Consider the following 15,043-nt stretch of genomic DNA (forward strand, 5'->3'; position numbering starts at 1 on the left):
TTCTTACTCAGAAAATGAAATTGTAGGCTAGAATTAAAATCAAAGGTTAGTAGTTATCTCTGAATTGAACATGAGTTCACAGGTCTCTTGGAGGCAATACGAGAAAGCTGCTCTAAGATTTCAATTTGGACAAAATAAGTCAAGACTGGCATAGAGAGACAGGCTTGTGAGGCCTCTTCTAACAGGTTGTCGAATTCATATTTTCACAGGCAGATATGTAGTGATATGTAGTGATATAGTTCACCCAGATCATGAGCAAAGGTGTCAGACAGGACTGGTCCCACACTGAGCCCTGGGGAACGCCCTGGTGCCCGACTGCCAGCTGGGTGCAGCTCCTTGCACAGCCACTCCTGGGCCTGGGCACCCAGACAGGTTTTTAGCCAGCAGAAGCACAGAGCACCTGTCCAAGCTTCTCTGGGAGAATGCTGTGGGACACAGTGTCAAAGGCTTTGCTGGAGTCCGGTAGGCAATACCCACAGCCTTTCCCTCATGCACAGGGCAGTCAGCTCACCACAAAGGGGGTCATGCTGCCCTCCCCAGCTTGTCCTGCACATGCCCTGTGATGCACTCCAGGCAATCTGCTCCATAAGCTCCCTTGGCACTGAGCTCAGGCTGGCGGGCCTGTACCTCCTTCCAGCTCTTGTTGTAGGTGAGCATCACAATGGCTGACTTCCTGCTGCCCAATACCTCCCTGGTCAGCCAGAACTGATGGAAAATGATGGAACAATGTCACTAGGTTTCTTGGTGGATCCCATCTGGCCATGCAGACAGCACAGGATCTAGTCAACCCTGAGAATAATTTGAGAAAGTGCAGTGTAACTGTTTGGAAAAGATTCTGCAGTTATTCCATCTACAATCTTTTGCAAGTCAATTCCTTCACCAAATATCCTACCCAAATAAATTTATGTCTTTGTGGTCACTGCTTCTGGAGTTTTTGGGAAACCAAAAGCAATAGTTTCTCAACATTTTCTTAACAGGATTTAATGAAGGCTACTGCAATGAACCATCAGCACTTTTAAAGGCACTACTTATCAATGGTAGTTACTGACAAAAATGGAGTCACTATGGGTAAGGAGGAAATAAATGCCTAGATTTTAAATTGAAAACATGTGTTTGATTCTTTAGATATACAATAGAGATTTTTTTGGGGAAGACATAGTACTATTTAGGGAGAGTATTATATTTTTTTTAATTATTTCCTAAAAGCAGAATGCCAGTAGATAAAGTGGTATCCAAGACATTCATACTTTAAATACATTGTGGCACACAAAATTCAAACAATATACATCACATGTTTTCAACTGCTTAGTCACAGTATTTCAGGGTTCATAAAGTCATATATGTACATTGCTGTATATACCTCATATATGTACATTGTTGTATATACCTGTCCTTTTGTTTCTCTTCATTAGGAATAAACAGTGTAGTTCTGAGCTTAAAGAGAAAATGAGTTAAAAATCAGCAATGTCTTCATCATGAATATTTGTCCTTATCAGAGTGGAGGCTCCTGTAACAACTACTATGTATCTAGGCAGCAGCACTACAAGTGAATTTGAATTAGCATCACTAGATTATTCCAAACAACAACAGCTTCAGGAAAACATAACAGTACCACACGGGGCCAGACAGAGAATATATTAGAAAGCACATTTTTGAATCAAGAAACAAATCTGAAGACTATAAAAAATACAGATGCAGAAGGAAGGCCAGAAAACCTGTGCTCTAATTTAGAAAATCTAGTAGAACTTTTTAATAATATCTGCACAACAAAATCTCTTACTTGTACAACATGAAAGGCTACAATCAGAACATCCATTCAGACAGTTGCCTTGCCAGAGAGTACTGGTGTGTATTAAAAAACCATGCCCTGTCACATTCTCCAACACCGTTACTGCTCTACTACCCTTTAGAAATGTCATGCAATTAATAGAGTATAAGGCATGTTAAAATGTGTTCCATATATAAAAAAGTATGGGGAAACTTAATTAGTATTAGCATGAAGAATATTTTGCATTGTAGCTTCACTGTTTTAATCCTAGAAAATGAGAAGAAATATGCCTGCTCTCTCCCTCCTTCCACCAGTTGTTAATTATCACCAGTATAATTGCATGCAAGCAACACTAGATCCCACTTTTATGTTAAATTGTTGAAGTTTCACAACTAAACACACAAAGAACAAATGTGTTGTTTAATGCATTCATTTTGGGTGAATACTTTAGGAGAAAATTCTATCACCTTTGCTTGAAAATTGAAAAATCTTAGTTCTGACAGCAGAAACTGTACTGTTAAGAGAAAGAGAGCATATCTTTTAAAATATTACAGTCTGAATATTGTTAAAAGAATTGACAACGATTTTCCAGTATTTTGTTCCTAGGTAGGAGAGGAGCTATTGTTTATACCTTACTTATATCAGACTCACTTCAGTGGGTCAGCATTTCTGTGACTGCACAATCCAAAAAGCAGTCTCATTTCAAAAGCCCAAAGCAAATTTGCAGGGATAAGTCACCAAGAAGGCAATTTAAATTTTCCATTTTACCATTCTCAAATGTTTTGAGGAAATATTTCTTCCCTTCATATTAATTTTTATTAAATGAATTTCAAAATTGTTTTATCAACTTAAAATACAAAATCCTTTTCAAGTATGACCAAGATTCAAGTAGATTCATGATCTACTTTTTAACAGTGTGAAGAAATGAAGCCTGTGGGTCTTGGATATTTTACTGAAAATTGCAGAGTAACAGCAGGAGCTGAATCCTGCTCTTTCTTTTCACCCAATACTTACTCTTCGCTAGACCACAGAAAACAAACCTACACAGATACTATTGCACATGAACTGCAAAGAAAGAATTTTTTCATTTTGAATATTCCTACTCCAGCATAAATGCAGATCGCTTTTTTATTCTGGCTTCATCAAAGTGTCATTCCAGGAGCTCAAGAAGCGAGTTCAGCACAGTTCTGCAAATAACCAGTTGATTCCATCAGGTACAAACACACATCAAACATAATCAGAAAGCAATGGGCAGTGACCATGATGCATTAGACATGGCAGAGAGGGCGAGAAAAATGTGAAAAGTTCAAGACAGTAATTTTGAAGTCTAATCCTCACTGATACCTGCATTCAATTTGCATCTCAATTTTTGACACAAATTCCTCAAAGCACCTAAACATGGACACTGAAGCACATGCAATGACACCTGAGCCCTGCTCAGGGAGAAATGTTCTCAGAGTCTGTCCGAGTCTCAAAGATCAGGATGTTTATGCAGTGCCCAAGCCAGTGCTTCTCTTACAGCACAGGCTTGCAGCCTGACAGGAGCATTCAGCCCATGGCACTGTGCAGTACATCCAACAGCACCAGTGTCCACCTCCATGTGGTGTTTCCAGCCAGGCCAGCGTGACACAGCAGACACGCTACTCTTACAGCTGGAACCTGTCCAGATGTGCACAGATCATCCCATGAAACCAGGGCCCTGTCAAATGCTGCCAGAGCTCTTACCCTGGAAACAAGTGTCAGTACAAGTCCCAGCTCCATGAGGAAGCTGCCTGATTGGAGGACACCCATTCAAATGAGCTATGTCATTCTTCAACTTTCAGAAGTTAACATTCAAAAAAAAATACAACAATATCTGTTTATAAATTTGAAATTGCTATAAGAACACTTGGTCCTTGAAAGTTCAGCTCAGTGTTTCAGTTGTTGAAAGCAATTTCAACAGCCAACCTTTCCATTTTCTCTCATTTCTCCCATGGCATGAGCTCTAAGGGCTTCACTCTTCCTCGAGTATTTACGGCTTTTTTTTTTCTTTTTTTAACTCAGTATTCTCAGCAGAGCAAATCCAAACTGTATCTTTCTCAGCTTTGTGACCAGGAGAATCTCATTTTCTCTCCTCAGAAAAAACCCTCAGGATTTTTTCCCTCACTCTCAGTGACAACTCTGAAAACAGAGTTAGCTTTGTAGCTAACAGAAATCTCTGCTTTGAAGACCTTCCAGGTGCCAATTCCAAAATTGAAGTTTTGTTCACACTGGGCCTTGACAGAGAAAGGATCACTGTCACATTAGTTTTGAAGACCAGTGAAGACCCCAACATTCTCCAACCAGGCTGTTTTGTGTTCCCACAGAAATCACACATTTAGTGGAGCAGCTCTTGAAATTTATGGAAGTCTCCACATTCATACAGTAATAAAGAACAAAAACCACCTGGGTTACTGTTCTTCTGGTACTATTTTGTAAACATAAAGATATTGAGAATACTTAACCATTCATTCCTTCCTAATTTTGCTTCACTAAAGCAAAATTAGAGAAAGCATGGAGAAACTGAATTAGCATCCCTTGCTAGATTGTGGAGATATTTGTCCTCCATTTGTCCTTACGCCATGCAATACTTATTCAGTCTCAAGTTGTATATTCTATATTTATTTCTTTTCCTTAGTAACGTTGAAAATATTTGTATACCATTACATCCATGATAAATGTCTAAAAACTGTCATTTAATAGAAGGTTTTGGTTGGATAATTATTGACATATTATTGACTCAGAAGTGTTCAGTTATATGACATTTAATCATGCCACCCAAAAGAAGCCAGATTAGCTTTTATATTGACAATAGGCTGGGATAAAGGATAGCAGAGTCAGAGCTTGCATACTTAGCATTGAATAAACCATATTTTCTAGGCTGCTTTACATAAAAACAGATATGCTAGATCAAACTAAAAACCAAAAGATTTTTCTCAGCTAGTGGCCCACACCTGATGTTAAGGAAAAAAAGAACATATGAAAGACGGAAAGTAGAACAGTAGCTGCCAGCTACTTCTGTTTCAAATAATCCATCTCATGTTTAATAGCTCTTCACGGTCTTTCTTTAAAAAATTGTTTAATCATTTTTTAAACTTATTTGTAATTTTGGCATCCAATGAAAATTAATCTCAACATGTAATATTGTTATGCAGGAAAGAGCTTTCTTTTGTTTGTTTTAAACCTGCTGCCTAATAGTTTCCTTGGGTACCCCACAGTGAGTAATCATTCCCTATTCAGTTCCTTCATGTCATTCATAATTTGCTATTCCTCCCTCACACCCACATTTTGTTGTCTCTTTTCCAAGCTGAGGATTACTGCTACACAGTTATGTCTCACACAAGTTGTCCCCTACCTTAGCCCTCCCTCTCTGCTCTTCTCTCTGCCCTTTCTATGTCTCTTTTCCTCTACATTTCCACAAACAATTTACTATGATTCCATCTCATCAATGTACATATAATGAAGCTTTCTAATGCGTTTTTATTATTATTTCTACTCTTTCCCAGTGCTTCCTAGTATCCTGTTTTTCTTTTGATAGTGGTGGCTGAGATTTGGGCTAATGTCTTAAAGGAATTAATCAGAAGAATTTCGAGATCTTTGCTAATTTAGAGTCCACCACTATGAGCTTCATCATTAAAACTGTTTTTCCCTCAGGAGGTTTACTTAGAATTAATTTAGTCTTTTCTCAACCAACCACTCAACACTAATTCCTTACACAACTCCTTACAATAAGATTTGTCTATCTTGAATAATTTCATATCTGCCAAAAATTGTCTCATTATTTGCACCCTTTGCTAGATCAATTAAGAATATATTGAGTGGCACACAGCTCCATCCATTCATCTACAAAATCTTTTAGAAAACAATAATCTATCCTACTCTTTTTTCCCCCCTGTTTTTTAACCCATTTCTAATTCAGGAATAAATTTATTCCATATCCCATTATTGGAAAGATGGCTGGCAGTATAATCAGAGGAAACTGAGAAGTTATATTCACATCCTAAAAGGAGTTACAGCTGTATGGATATTGTACGGTAAAATGTAGCTGCTGCTCCCTGGATGGAAATGGCTGGCATGCTCCACAAAGATTCCTGATACAACTGTAAGCACCTGCTGAGGGGGATGGAATGGAGGGTGGAGCAGAGTGGAGGCACTATGGGCCAGGCTCTGTTGAAATCCTTGCAGGGAGGGAACCTCGATGGCATTTTTCAGCTGTTAAAGAGCATAGCACCTGTCAGCCAAGGGAGGGGAGAGGTCCTGCTGCTGAGCCAACAGCTGTGGCAAAATCCCTCTCCTAAGATTCATTGGTTCTCTCCCTTGGCTCATTATAGCCTAATTGTAATGTTAACACACAACTCCATCCCAAAGTTATCCATCCCCAAGGTGCAAGCAGTACAGCCACCCCTCACTGGGTATGGGCTCCATATTGTTATGGCTGTGTCTTTAACAGCAAAGCAAGAGAACTGTACGAGTCAGTAATAAAGGTATTTAGAACTCGAGTCACTCAAGCTCCACCTCAACATAAAGAATTAGTATGAAAGTAAGATAAGAATGCAGTGAAAGTTAGGAAAGTCTCCATTTTAACTGCTGGGATCTGTCAATAAGCTGAATCTCTCTTACCCCCATAGGGACTCCTATTGGGTAACAATCATACTCTGTGTGTGTGGAATACTTTTACTGGGGATGAGAGCTTTTCTGTGTATTGCTTTAAATGTGTATTTGCAGTCAGGTATTATCACTGACAATCCCCTAAACTTAACCTGTCACAATTTTATATAACAAAGACTGTTATTCCGTGAACTGTTGCTTTGAGTCCTTCACAGATGCTGGCAGTTGCCAGCAGGGGGTAACACATGCAAATAGAGAGCAAACCCCACTGAGGGGTCGAAAAGTGGGAAGACCAGCTGAGGGGTCTCCCTTAAGCTGCTGGCAAATTTCCCTGGGCCGCCCTCCGATCCTCTGACTCTGCCCCCAGCCTGTAGCACTGCCTGGGGTTGCTGTGACCCAAGGGCAGGACTCAACACCTCACCTCATTGCAGCTAACACAATTGGCCTGGGGCCATGGATCCAGCCGTCCAGATCTCTCCAGAGCTTTCCTTCCCTCCAGCCTGTTAACACTCCCCCCCAAACGAGTGCTTTCTGCAAACTTGCTGAGGGTGCATTTAATCCCCTTGCCCAGATCATGAGCAAAGGTGTCAGACAGGACTGGTCCCACACTGAGCCCTGGGGAACGCCCTGGTGCCCGGCTGCCACCTGGGTGCAGCTCCTTGCACAGCCACTCCTGGGCCTGGGCACCCAGACAGGTTTTTAGCCAGGGGAGAGCACACCTGTCCAAGCTTTGCCAGGAGAATGCTGTGGGACACAGTGTCAAAGGCTTTGCTGGAGTCCAGGTAGACAATATCCACAACCTTTCTACTAGGTGGATCAGCTGCTTGTAAATGTTCAGGCAGTTCAAGCAGGACCTGCCTTTTCTAAACCCGTTCTGGCTAGGCCTGATCCCCAGCTTGTCCTGTACGTGCCCTGTGATGCACTCCAGCTAATCTGGGCCATAACCTTCCCTGGCACCAAGGTCAGGCTGACAGACCCACACCTCCCAGATCTTCCTTTCCTTTCCTTTCCTTTCCTTCCTTCCTTCCTTCCTTCCTTCCTTCCTTCCTTCCTTCCTTCCTTCCTTCCTTCCTTCCTTCCTTCCTTCCTTCCTTCCTTCCTCCCTCCCTCCCTCCCTCCCTCCTTGCAGATAAGCATCACGTTGTCTGATTTCCAATCGTGTGAGACCTCCCCAGTCAACCAGGCTCACCCAGATCACAATGACCTTGATTCAGGGATACAAATAGTGCTTAATAATTTTTTCTCAACAGCTTTTTTTTACCCAAACTGGTTTTGGGGTTTTGTTCCAGCTCAGTGAGCTCCCTTGAAATAAGATCAGAATGAAGATTTGCTTGTTTAACCCAGACATAAATTCACTAAGGCCACCCCAGCACAGTGAGGAATAGTCAGTGTTTGGGAAAAGAGTCTCATATCAAACATGTATTGAATGGTTTAAAACCACTGTGCCACGAAGCAAATATTGAACACAATCCAAAGGTGAATAAAGGTGACTAAACACTATATTTGGGCCTCTTACTTTCTTAAGTGAGTATGAAACCAGGAACAACTTCCAGGACTGCCTGAAATTTAAATAATAGGAGCTGAAGAATGTCAGCACCACTGCCAAGAGGAATTTTCCATCTTGTAATTACATGGATTGCAACCAAAGCCCTCTTCTACGCACTTCACACTAGAAAAGCAATATTTTTCTTTCAAATACACTTAAAATACAATAAAATATTGCACACAACCACGTTATGCAAGCATGTAGAGAAATCAGATTTAGTCAGTCTAAGATATAGACAAGTATCCACAAATCTATGGACACAACATTGAAAATAACTTCAACTACATGTAAATCTGATTTTGCAACAAAGTTATATTAATAGAAAACAAAAAAGGTTTTTTCTTTACTCTCTTCAAAATTAATACATTTTTCTCCATTTCTGTACACTCTGCTCTGTTGATTTTTTTCTGACATTTTTAGATTATTTTTTCTCTTCTTCTCTTGATTGCCCTGTACATTCTTTTATTTGTCTACGTGACTTTCTTCCTCTTTTTAGCCTCTCTTGATTTATTTTGTTGTGTTCAAATAGCAGTGGTACCTAGAACATGGCCTCTGTCTAAGTCAACTTCAGCTAATTTACATTTCTTTCATAAGAGGGCACCCAGGGAATAGAAGCCCTTTTCCCCGATACCTCAGGATCTAGGTGCAGTCTTGTCATAGAACCATCTTAAAACAGTAAGAATAGGACACATAATGGCTTAGGAATCTTTACACCTTTTTGCATTCATAGAAAACAATAGATAACCTCCAGTGCTATCTTCTTTCTTCTCTAGTTTTCCATTTGTTTTGTTCAATATTATGTTGTTATAAAAACAAAATAAAGCTGGTTGTCTCTTTTCTCCAAGTGATACTTCTTATCTCCTTCTATCTCTGTGACACTGGACCATTCATCCAAGCTACTTCCCACACAACAACCAGGAGAACACGGAACCAGGAAACAAGAATGGAAACCACATTTGTCTTGCAAACCCTGTTTGACAATTTCTCCACCAAACTTTGTTTGTGGTTATAAGGACTTCATTTATAGAAAGATGGCCTGTGATGGATATGAAGCCATGTTAACATCAGTGAAATGCCTGAAAACCGTCCTCAGAGAACTTCACACAAATACAGAGCCAGGCTCCAGCTGAGACAAAAGCCAGATAAGTTATCCAGGAATCAAACAATCATTTGCACATTTTTTCTTGCCAACATCATGAGGTTTTCAAGGACAACACTCCACCCTAGTACTCCTGCTCTAATTAACTCACAGTGTAATCAATGGGATGAGTAGCTGTGAAGCTCTGAAGAGATTTTGTCTGTGTGTAAAACATTAGACTGTAAGTTTTTGTTGTTGAATATACATCTATTCACGTAAGCTAACAGGTGTTTGCTCCACTTTCTGCAATTTAAATGTTTAACCTTCAATTCTATTAAAATCTATTGATGAGAAGAGGAGGTTCTTTTAACAGAGTGCTAATAAAGCATTCATGAAGCCTTCTCAAGCATACTCTGCCAATTATTTCTCCATGAGGTTCTTGCAAAAAAAAAAATCTGCCTTAGCTTGTGACAAGTTCTGCATCCCAGAAGTGCCTGAGCTTAAGAAACTCTGCACTTTTTCTTCATTTAGACAAAAGTGCTTCTCTTAGCCAAAACTCCACAAATTCATTAATGAAGAAATACATCACAATGTGTTCTTTTTAGAGGGTGAAATCCGAAGAATATTACAGCTATCAGTTTGTCTAATCATTATCATTTTTTTAAAAGATCAAATTAAATTCCTGGAAGTGAGAGATTCCTCCTTCAGAAATGCTTTAATTAATAATAAAAATAACCATGAATGCTACTGGGAATCAATTAATTGTTTACACTTACTAATAAGTCAAGACATCCAATGCTTCTACAAAAATAGAATAATTGGCCCAATCTTATGTTAATAGATTTTCAACCTTCACAAACATCAAAGTCATAACTTAAGCAGTAAATGCCATAACAAGATTGGTTGTTAGCCTCTTGGGCAATAAAGAGGTGGATTAACTCCTTGAACAGAGTTCTTTATTTTGCCTGTATCTTGGTTAAAGTGTTGGATTGTCACTGATTCTCTTTTTGATTTTTTTTTAGACTGAAATGTCCTTGCCATTAGGAGTTACAGCAATACTATGCACTGCATGGCCTTTGTGACTTGTTATTTATGCACCCATAAATAAAGTTATTTACTAATTGGTTAAATAGTCACAGTATGTTTCTTTCTTTCTAGGGTTCTTGTTATGTTGTCAAAAGAGTTTTGTTTTCCTCTGTGTTGATGTAATGGGGTTTTTTTTCAGTTATTTTGGAATAGCATTGGTAAAGGATTGTCCTGATGCAGCAGAAAATCCAGACACATTTACCTTTGCAATAGGCCTCTGTACATATTTGCCAGATTTCAAGTTATGCCTCATTGTTCCACCTAGCCATATTTCAAATGTAGTCTATTTTCAGTTTTGAGTTGCAGGGGTTTTAGCTGCTCTGCTACTTGCTATGGCATGTTTTCTGTCTAGGGACTCTTCACGTGAAGCCACATGCCATGTCAAAGAAGCAATAACCAACCTCTGTTCAGATTCACTCTAGCACTAAAAAGAAAAGTACATCATGTTTCCCACAGAGACTTTCATTCTGGATTTATTTTGAGTTTCATGTTTAAAACAAAATTATGAGGTCTTGAAAGCAGAAACTACTATGGAATGTGGCAACATGATTTCCAATACACTAATAAAATGTTTTTTAAAAATCTTTTGTTTGTTTCTTGTACTCTTTATTACCTAGATGCGAGATGATTTAGATGGCTGTGTGCTTTTTGTGTCCCACCAGACAAGAAAGCAGTGGCGTACCTGCAAGTCCGACAGGAGGCAGGAGGAAAGGTGCCCTGGTCAAGGGAGCCAGGACACTCAGAGTCCTGTACCCAAAGGAGGAAGCAGCTGCTCCTCATCATCACGTGAAGAGAGGCTCAGTGCTGAATGAGTGAGCATGACAGACAAGACAGAGGTAAACCACATCACATCTTATAAAAGCTTCCAACAACAAGCTACTGAAAACTGCGAGAGGAATCCATGAGCTGAGGCACTGTTGGAACATGTATTAGCACTGCCTTGCTCAGGAGCAATGAGAAATGATTTGATGAAAGTTAATAATTTTTCCCACAGAGAGTTACAAAAGCAAATTGTGCAGCAATTGCTAATATGAAAAAGGACCTGCTAGTCCACTTCAATGCTTACATGTAGTTTGTCTTGTCTTTTCAAGGTGTTCAAGTACACAGACAGTGGGATCAGAGCAGTGATCATTCTCAGCGATAGAGACCTTGTGTTGACAGACATGCCAGAAAAAAGGAGACAGCAGTTGAAAAATATGTATCTCTTTTATAACAAGTTACAAAACTGGCGTGAACTTAAGCTGTAGTTAAAATAGGAAATAGAGTAGCAACACAAAAACATTCTCATCTTCAGAAAAAAAATAAACTAACAGATCATTTTTAAGGTGCGTTAGACAGACAACTGCTCAAAGCAAAAATAAATCTAAACACCATAGTCTAAGCAGGCTAATTTTGACATTTTTAGCAAGGAAATCTCTATGGGCTGTACAAAAATCAGACAGTTCTAACATGGCATGGTGGGATTAGGTAGCTACAAGTTTGCTCAAAGAGAACATTAAGTACTTGCTCTTTGTCTGAGCATGCCTGGTCACCAGAAGGGCTGGAGAAGGAATCATTATGAAATTGCACTGGCCAGAGTATTGAAATACCCTTAACAACTGGCATGGGATCATGTTGGTAGCTGTTTGTGACAGTGGCACTGCACAGTTTTGCTGATCAGAATAATAGCATGCTAACAACTGCAGATTTTAATCCCCCTGCTTCCCTGTTAGTGTCCTGTCAGTGATATTTTGCCATTCCTTCATCTCCCACGGTAACACAATCACATAGGAAAAATTGCCAAACAGAGTTGGCAAAAGAGTTAGGTGACTCTTTTCATTTAGAAAAATTTCAATAATGTAGGTAAGGCTATCTGTGATAGACGGTGAGATATTTCTTTGGGAAAACACACCTTTTACAAGTTTTGTGACTAAAGGAAATGTCCTGAGATATCCAAATGGAAATAAATTTATTGGCTGAATATTTCCAGAATTGTTACATGCAGATATATCTCTTTTTTCATTCCCGTTTGTGAGTTATAGCAGGTCTCTTGCATGAAATCAGAATTCTGAAGGAGCACAGAGAACTGAGTTTTGCTCCTGTGTCTAGGGCTGTGAAAGAGCCACAAGTCTTGCCAAGGCAGGGCTTTCAATGTGACATGTGACATACCACAAAACCACCAAGCAGAACAAAGAGGATTTGAAGAATGGAAACAACCAGCAGCTCTGCAGCAGAAGGGATGCAAAGGGAAACTTATCTCACCATCTCCTTGCAAAAGCTTTTATTTTTGCAAGCCCAATTACCACTAATGCCATATTAAAATGTTATAAAATTGCTTAAAGCATTTCTCAGGACCCTCTGGGATGATATTTCATCTGCTTGCTCTATATCAAAGTGCAGAAAAGTAGCTTGATTGGAATGGGGGGGAAAAACAAAACAAAAAACTATTAGTTGGGTGTTCTAGTGCTGAGGAGCAATGTTATTCTGTATCTTTCTTCATACTTGTATTGTTGAGTGGAAAGATGTAATTATAGACAAAGTGTATCCCCAAAGCAAACTAAACTCATGCACTGCAGGAAGTGAGTTTCCCAGCTTTGAAGCCAAGATGTGGGACTGACAGGTGAGGGGGTTTTAGCACTCCTGGATCACATTGCTCCCTCCATCACATTCACAGTCACTCCGTGACAATTAGCCAGCATAACCAACAGTCATCTCTCACTGTGGTATCATTTCAAATAGAAAAAGTCCTGGTGCAGATATACACTGCAAAGAGTAAATAAAACAAGGTTATTATTCTTTTTCTAAAGAAAAGATATTTTTTAATAAGAATCTTTTAGTAAACAAGACCATAGCCAGGAAACAGTCTTGTTGTTCTCTTTTGATTTAATCTGAATGGAAATGCAGTAACAAATAATATGCATTTTTTAAAAGACCTTTTCAAACCATACAGCTGTCCTTATGCCTCAGAGTTAATTCTTTAATAATTTGCATGAAAAATACTAAGGGCCAGAAAGTGGAGTAGGGCACAGAGGAAAATGAGATTGAGCTTCACTTTCATTATAATCTCTATTCAACTCAAGGAAATATTTGTTGAGGCTGGAAATCTTCCCTTTTCTGAAGTACAATTTCCATTTCAATTTTTTAAAAACCTCAAGTATGCACCAGAAAATAGTGGTGTTTTTCCAACATTATATTTTGGTTATGCTAATTCAGATAGAAAGCAAACACTGTTTTTCAAGTCAGATAGATATTTAAGATGTTTATTTTTTATGTAAATTTTAAGAAATTGCATGCTGTCAGCTTCATGCTTTCTGCTCCCTTCTCTAAGCTGATAAATGCAAAAAGTGTATATCTGCTTGGTGACATTCCCAATATATAAATGCATACTTTCAACAACGACATGTCCTTTCCTAACATTTTTTGGTTTGCATTTAACAAAATAACCGCAAATGTCAGGTATTAGAAGGTTTGAAACAACCTTTTCTATTTTGTTGTCTTTAGAACCCCATCTTTTATTCATGACTTTTCTCTTAGTGCTGGAAGGGAGGCTGTGTTGCTATAGCAATGCCCTGCATATCCTTGTGGATAGCTTACAGTTTCACTTTTTTTAAGCAACAAAGAGCCATTGATACTACATGTTGCCAAAGGTTACAAAAGTTGAATTCTAAAATGGAAATATTTCTTCTATAAGACTACATAGGATATATGCCATGCAAATTCAAACCTTCAAGTAAACATACAGTCCTTTTGTGAATGCAGATGAACCTAACATAGTACTGTTTGGCTTCAATATAATATTTGGAAGAAACGTGTTTAAAATATAATTGCTATCTACTCTTTTCAAGACATAAATGTACCAAAATGTATGACCTACTATTACACCTTTCTGACCTGCAGTATAAATAAAACCTTTCTACATTTTAACAGATCTGGAAAATAAATCACAATCTCATATTCCAATTATGATTTAATAGTAAATACACTTCCAATGTCAGGGAACAGTCACCTTATAGAAGATTCTCTGCCCACAATGGATATTAAATATTGTTGAGTGTCCTTCAAGACTTGTTCAAGTATGGGGGTTTTTCCTACCCTAATTGATTTCTCTTCTGTCAGATTTGACTCACTCAGATAGATGTTTACATAGTACAAATTCAATAACGGTTCAACAAGTTAACTCAAATAAAGAGTTAGAAGGAAAAAAATTAGGGTTACAGGCATAAAAAGAAATTTATACTCATGATTCAGCAGGCAGCAGCAAGTTACTCAGAACAGATCAAAGAAGGTAACATGGGCAAAACATCACCCATCACTACTATGGAGCAGCAAATTAGAGAGGAAATCCAGACTTTTGCACCCTGAGATACCTTCTGTTCTGGTTTTACAGCAGGTGCTGCTGCCTCACTCCCTGATGGGAGGCACGGAACCATCCCAGGCGCCGTTTCCATTGAGCGATTCAGTTCTGTGTGCAATCGCTCCGACACCGCTGCCCGGCAGCACAAGGGCCAGGCTCAATTCCCACACCACTGAAACACTTCAGAGGCAGAGCCGCTCCCCGTTCCACGCAAACCTGGCACAGGAAGGCCACCTCTCGACAGACAGCGACAATGCCACCTGCAGCCCCCCCGTGCCCGGCAGGCTCAGCCCTGCCCGCTCCTCCCTTGCAGGCGGAGGGAGTTCGGGAAAACAGCCATCCTGTCACCCAAAACGTCTGGTTTCCTTTCCACATCTCACCACATTTAGAAAAGGTGCTATAACTACTGCAGGGTAGATCACCACACAGGAAGCAAGGGAATATTTATCAAATATTATCCTGAGCATCCTGAACAATCAGGGCTCTGAACAATCCAACTCCGCTATCAAACAGAGTGGGACATGCAGAGTTAAACTGACTTTGATTCATTGGAGAAAAAAATTGAAAAAAGGAAAAGTAAAAACATACAAGATTCACAGGAGCCAA

The 15,043-nt window shown here is 39.4% G+C and overlaps 2 long non-coding RNA genes across 3 annotated transcripts in view; one reads left to right on the plus strand and one right to left on the minus strand.

The window, feature by feature from the left end:
- The window catches only part of LOC113459356 (uncharacterized), a 45,001-nt gene extending 34,358 nt beyond the window's left edge, over positions 1-10,643 (plus strand). For both annotated transcript variants that reach the window (XR_012580758.1, XR_003380513.2), the window contains one exon: positions 8,786-10,643. This is a non-coding gene — a long non-coding RNA (uncharacterized LOC113459356). The remainder of the gene's footprint in view (positions 1-8,785) is intronic.
- The window catches only part of LOC141729346 (uncharacterized), a 37,936-nt gene extending 23,116 nt beyond the window's left edge, over positions 1-14,820 (minus strand). Inside the window, exon 1 of the long non-coding RNA XR_012580759.1 lies at positions 14,451-14,820. This is a non-coding gene — a long non-coding RNA (uncharacterized LOC141729346). The remainder of the gene's footprint in view (positions 1-14,450) is intronic.
- Between the last annotated feature and the right edge of the window lie 223 nt (positions 14,821-15,043).

The sequence above is a fragment of the Zonotrichia albicollis genome, chromosome 6, assembly GCF_047830755.1.
Source record: "Zonotrichia albicollis isolate bZonAlb1 chromosome 6, bZonAlb1.hap1, whole genome shotgun sequence".
Classification (NCBI taxonomy): domain Eukaryota; kingdom Metazoa; phylum Chordata; class Aves; order Passeriformes; family Passerellidae; genus Zonotrichia; species Zonotrichia albicollis.